Below are 7,073 nucleotides of genomic sequence, written 5' to 3'. Positions count from 1 at the left end.
CACAATGGGGAGATCAATACACTCAAAGGGAACAAGAATTGGTAATCTTGTGAAACATTTTCCTCTGTTGTATATTCTTGATGCAATAATCTCCATATGCCTTTGCAGTTTTGATTTATGATTCCCATTGCATATATGTCAGGATGAAAGCTCGTGAGGGTCTCAACTCTCAAGTGTGAGAAGCTTGGCCTATCAGAGGAAGAAATGTCAAAAATTCTTTCAATTGTAGATGCCACCTCTTCAGATTCAGGTCTGCAGTGCAATATGCAGTATGGATTTTCACTTGGCAAATGATTTTTTTTGCCTCATCATTTTGAGTTATTAAATGAAAAGCATGTGAACTGTAGGCGCATTCGATGGTGTTCTTGAGCTCCTTATCCGAGGTCGAAGAAGCCTGCCAGAAGTTGTAATGATGATGATTCCTGAGGTGTGGCAGAATGATGTAAACATGGAACCTGAGAAGAGTGCCCTCTACGAGTTGAGCCTTGGGATGAACCTGCTCTAATATCTTGTAATTTTCTTAACCCATTTCCTGATGGATTACTTGAGCTAACTTGGGTTTCACCATTAGTTACAGATGAACGTTACCTTGGAGCTACCCTCGACCGCATTTTTTTTGAGAAGACCACATAATATCATTAACTTACCATGGAGATTACAGCAAACGTGGCCATAACTGGAAAGATCCAGATGACGGCAGACACAGGAATTTGCACAAAGACCCCTAGATAAAGAAAATATTACAAAGAAAGCCCTCCAGGTCCTTGAGCACATCCATATCGCGTCCCGTCGCAATCTCCGCCGCCGCCGCCGTCGGCACCGCCGCCGGAGAAGAAAAAGACGGAGAAACCACACTCCCAGCTCAGAGGAGATACCATCGGAGACTTGCTCCTTTGTGGACCTCAAAAGTCGTCCGCTGCAACCAGCGGCACCGTCGTCTCTGGGGCTCGTCGGCCGGGGAAGAATCCCGTCACTCCTCAGAGCCAAGCACCGCCGTCTCCCGTCGACCTCGTCGAGGAAGAACAACAGGGCCACAGCCTTCATACCTCTTCCCGCTCCTATGCAGCAATCTTCTGGACGAGGCCAGCGCACGCCGCCGACCATCTCCTGGGTTCTTCCCACCCGAATCCCGGACGGATCCGGAGACACGCCGCCACGGGAGCAGCAAATCGGGGGGAACAAAATCCCATCTCGACCACGCCGATGCTGCCTCGACGTCGCCGCTCGGGAAACTCCTCCGCACGCCCGGATCTCCGATCCCGGCCGCGGACACCTTATTTGCCGCCGCCGGAACACCGACGGCACACACACACCTATCTCACACCTATATACATGCCAGAGACGAAGATCTTGGAGCCCCCTACCCTCCCACCGCCGAAGCGGCTGACGGAGGGGAGAGAGCCCCAAGATCTCGCCGGCGGTGAAGGAGGAGAAAAGAGTTCGCCCCCGGATTCGCCTCTCTTTACTGTAGAGGAGAAAGTGGGGAGAAGATACTGCCTTCTTTTTTGTGTGGTTACCCTCGACCGCATGGCCCGAGGCCTGGTCGATTTTACGTGACCCACAGTGGACGTGTAGTCATGGGTAGTGAAGTTGGTGTTGTGGATATTCCTACTGAGAATGTTCTGATAAAGGGCATACTTAAACCTGGAATGATTCTACCGGTTGACTTTGAGAATCATACAGTAGTGGCTGAGGAAGCACTTAAGGCACAGTACTCGAAAGCTCACCCGTTTGGTAGAAAGATTGTATATAGTATGTGATAGTGGAAGATCATTTTACCATGTTCCTGAACCTACTAGAAAAAGCGTCAGATGATGCCCTGTCAACTTAAGTTGTGAAGTGGTTATATATATTACCATGGTTCCATAAGATATCAGGCTTAAAATTCACCGTGTATTTAATGGCTGCAGCGTTTTAGGAAACAATATCCTTATTAATTAAAATGATCATTGTAACTTTAGTTCACATTTTCTCATAGCATTTAAATTCGTTTAATGGTCTCCATTGGATGCTAAGATAAAGCTCACTGTTTGAATTCTTCACTGTAAAATTCATCTTCTATTAGGCTACATCTGTTGTATACAGTATACTAAATGCATTTTTTTGCAGTGGTTATTTGGAATTCTCATGGTGGTGTATCTGCCTATCTCGGATTCCTATCATGGTTATACTCCAATCATCTGGAGCACATTGGCTGGAGGAGTGAATATTAGTTGGTTCGAGATTTATTCCATAAGTTTGGACTGCCAAATTTCAATGAGATCTAACCTTACTGGACTATATTACTTTTTACATTGACTAACTGAGAGTATAATTAATCTACTAGAGTAGACAACCAAATTTTATATCTAAATTTGATTAAAGCCTGCAATCAATAAGAACATAATACTACATTTTATTAAGTTATGCCTTCAATATAGCATAATTGCATCATCCTAATGAAATATTTAGAGGAGGATACATAGTACATATTTAGATGAAACTGATAAACCACATTAGGCAACCTAGGTGGAGGTTGTTAGGCAGAGCAAGGTGGACGTTGTTGTACGCTTACAGGTCCAAGGTGAGCACATCAATACTTTTAGTTCAGAGGATGATACTTTAATTGGTTGTAGTTGTTTGATTTTTTGAATTGTTGTATTATGTCATGGCACCCTTTTCTAGGTGCTTTTGTGAAAAGCACCGCAAGGCCAAATAGAAAAGGGTGACGGTACTGACGGTGACTGGCGCATGGTGCCATGCCGTGTGCAAATTGTCGTTTTTTACACGTTTTGACACTTTGTATCGGTGACGGTACCTCCGACCGTACCGTATAGAATTTGTCTTTTTAACTCGTTTGCACACATTTAGTTCGGGCCGGCGTGGTTTCGAATTAATGGTGTGGTCGTAGACAATTTAGCCGCGTTAATATTTACAGCCGGGCGGTTGCACTTTGGACCTTATATTTTATGTGTGAATGCTATCTAATCTTGCCCGTGCGGTGAGTTGTTGGTCATTTCATGTACAGGCTTGTAGGGTGAAAAGCATTAGAGAAAATCCAGTTCGGCTTCCATAATTGGGGATTTTATGTGATGAATAGGATTAGAATTTTGCACGTTCCTCGTTCGCGAATGGAAAAATTTGTATGGTGAATGAATTAGAAATTTCCTCCGCCCGTGTGTTGGTTCCCAATTCATGTAGAAAAAGGGCGTCCCACGATCTAAAAAACTAGGTGGTTGCAAAAATTCATCCGTGTGGTTCAGTTTGTATGTGATTCTGCTTGGTCGCCTTGTTGTTCCTTTTTTTTAAGGTTAGTAACAAAATGAACTCTACCACTGGATTCTGTTAATTATCAAGACAATTGGCACGGTCACGGTGGCTAGAAGCAACCGTATGAAAGATTGTGTGCTTTTTTTACTTGTTTTCACACTTTGTCACGGTCACGGTGGTGATCATCCATCGTGTGCTTTTTTTACTTGTTTTCACACATTTACGTCGGCCACGGTCCTGGTTGTAGTACAAGGAATTTCAAAAAAAAGGTGATGCCATGCTAAATATCCACACATAGTCAACTCCAAAAAAATGCCAACCGTGACCGATCTTTGGTTGTTGTTTTGTTATTTGCAAGAGTTACGGTATGGTTAACTAACGGAGAGGATTGTTCCAACTGGGAAGAAAACGAAAAGGTCTAACACCGTGTGCTCCTTTTGTGCTCCCTATATAAGATCTAATGGTTGGATGTGTATGCATAGCTATCACCCATGGTAGCCCACTATTTTCCACATATATATATATATATATATATATATATATATTTGTTTATTTGTGGAAGGACTTCAATAATCTATTTTATTGCACATGGTTGCAGGTTCTACTGCATCATACTCTAGACTGCGACTAAAGATATATTGTTGTTCATGGCATGACATGTTGCGAGGTAATCCTCTCTCACCCCTCCTCTCCGTCCGCCGCTTGCTGCCAGTCACATCCTCACTGTCTCAACTCTCTTTGCACTAGCCAGGTCCTCATCTCCATCGTGACGGCGTCAACATGTGTATCTTGTATGAGCTTAACATGTTTTTTCTTTTGTTACTACCTATTTCACACCAGAGCTAGAGCGGCTATATGGAGTCGAGAGCTTGTGATGCCATGATCTAAGTTAGGCACTTTCTGTAGTCACGAGCTTGTGAAATGGAGGAGGAGGGCAGCAGTCACCAGTTTAGATGAACGTGCTTCTATTCAGAGATATTTAGTTATGTCTATAATTACTAAATGTCCAGGGAGTGGACACCTAGAGACAATGAAATTTTCATTTCCCATATTACTTGTGGTGTTGCCATCTCCATTCAGTTCTCAGTAAATAGTAGCGTCTAGGTGAATATGCACTGACATGCTTACAACTGTTGAGAAATGGACGTATTTGCTCCATTTAGTTTAATGGCATATTAAACCTGATGCAGCTTGTGGCCTGTGATGTTTTGTTATCAACCGTAAATATGTAGTTTAATGCAATATCATTCTTCTGAATTATTTGAGAGCTGCAAATAATTTTTGTATCTCGCAAGACCGTTGAAAAGCTACCTTGTGTGTTTTAGGTACGATGGTGGCCAGATGGGGTTTGAGACAAGAGGTGAGGCTGGATGGAGCTTTGAGGACCTCCGGTTTGGCGGCGACATACGACTATCATGGAGGAAGTGGTTATCATATTTGTTTGAAAGATGTTGCGGGCACAAAATAAGTTGCTGGTAAGCTTCCTTATTTCCGTGTTTCATCCCTCTCTAATTCTGTCCACTCAAGTTCCTGTGGTTTTTCTTATTTGATACGAATTCTATATCTTGGAACATTCTTAGAGATATCAATTGTACATGTATGAGTTTACAAGAATGCCTTGCAACCAGTGCATGTTGACTTTCTTTCAAATTGCCTCTTGCTATTTATTGCTACTGGTTTTGGTTCAAATAGGAAAGCTCCAGTTTAACACCACTGTATATGAGCAGTTTCACCATTCCTATTTGTATTTATTTTCCTCGTCCAATCCCTGCCTATACAGATAGATGTGGGTGTGTGCAGCTAGGAACACAACGAAGAACCTACAGAGTTTTGCAATTAAAATTCTGTCATTTCTTTCCTGCCTTGCATGCCACCAAACAGTCATGACTATCGAGGAGAAATGGCTCCTTCTTGCCTCCAGACTTGCCTCCAGGCTGAGTGAATAACTTGGAAGTGGAATGTAGCCCAATAGAACTTTAGCTTGTGATAAAATAAATTGGGGCCATAGGTTAAGCCAGTATAGGACTTTATCAGCGGGTTTTGTATAAAAAGGATACATCTCATATTGTGAAAATTGGCTTCTCTTTGGTAATTCGGCCTTTCGTAAATTTTCAGTGTAACTTTAAGATAAAATAAGCAATCATAGGAACGTGCTTCCCTCAATGTTCATATATCTCAGTTTGATTCATCTGTTTTTTATTTTTCAGATTTGTTTGGAGATTTCCATCAAGCCAGGCATCATGTCCGCGTGGCCACAAGTGAGTTTACATTTTTTTTGAAAGGATTACGGTAGGGGAAGCCCCTACAGTGATTTTGTTTTTAAATAATAAGAACCCAAATTCGCAACCCTGGAGACTTGAACCTAGCTCACTTGGTTAAGGAAGTGGATGTGCACTTTTTTTACTGCACAAAATATTTGTTTGTTAGCAGTATCCTGATCTCCAAAATATTGCTACTATTAGAAGTAAGATGTTTTCAGATCCTTGGTTCAAGGATATCTAAATTTTCTACATGATTGTTAGAATTCACAGTATTGATGTATTTCTTGATATGTCAATTGGTAAAAAAGGTTCTGATATACTAATATAGAATATTTATATTTGTATATACTTTAAGCAACTTCATGTAGAAACAGTTGTTTAAAAAACGCAGGTTCACATGTTGAAACATGGATAGGCATCGTACCATTGTAGAGATCTCCCACTTGGCATATCCAATCCATGGTCTCGGACGGACAGCCACGGAGACGATGGTGCAGCATCGGTGTCTGACGTTGAGCCTACTAGGTGTGGTCTCCGAAGGCCGCCGAATGCGGAACTGCGGCGGTCCTCGCACCGGTGATGGAGCGGCAGGGGAGGGACCGGTCTCCACTCAGTCCTCTCAAGAGAGTGGTGGATCTCGATAAATTGGGTGATCTCGAGAGAGTGATGAGGCGGTCGGCTCTACATCGTTCACATTCCTTTTCTACAAAAGGTTTCTAGAAGAAAAAAAAGTGTTAGCCTTTTCCGCAGTACCTTGTCAGTGAAGGTTGCTTTGCTGCAGCAGTAGGCAAGGGGAGAAACTTGGGCAGCGGCGGGAGGTAGTGGAGGAGCATATCCTCTTGCCAGCGGCGGGGAGGCTGATAAGGGGCGGCCATAGGCACCGGCGACAAGGACGCAGTGGAAGGGATGGCCGACGCGGCTGTACGAGGGAAAGAGAAGAAAGTGGCAGAGGTTGAGAGTGTGATGTGTCCGGTTCATGTTGTCATTTTATTTTCTTTCCGTAATCCATAGTAGGGCATACACCTCTCCTTTATTTTCTTCTCTACAATGTGGCAATGAAGTGAGCTAATTCATCAATTTATACACTTCTCAGTATTGGCAATGAAATAAATGCCAGATTTTCTTTGGTCCAGCTAGCGTTAGCATTATATTAGGATTTTAAACATTATGGTTTCTTTCAAATTTTAAAATCTTCTAATATATTTTTCATGATTGTTTTTAATTGATTATTTTGAGAAAAAAACATCATTTTCTCAACAAATTGCATCATGCAAATTCTGTGATGGCGTAAGTCATCTGTGGTGTGTGGATGTTAAACTTGATATTTTCTTCATATTTTTGAACATGTATTTACTTAGGTAATAACATACTTATTCCATAAGAATTTATTATTGTAAAAAATAACTCTACCTACTACTTAAAACTATTATTTGTCAGATTCATATGACATATTTTAAGACAATGTTTATTTCATAACATGAAAGCAATTACATAACTAAAATTTGAACAGATGTCGCTTGTTTGTGGATCGCTCGATTGCATGCACACGCTTACACCGCTAGG

Source organism: Lolium rigidum, chromosome 3, assembly GCF_022539505.1.
Source record: "Lolium rigidum isolate FL_2022 chromosome 3, APGP_CSIRO_Lrig_0.1, whole genome shotgun sequence".
Lineage (NCBI taxonomy): Eukaryota > Viridiplantae > Streptophyta > Magnoliopsida > Poales > Poaceae > Lolium > Lolium rigidum.
This window is presented reverse-complemented; position numbering follows the sequence as displayed.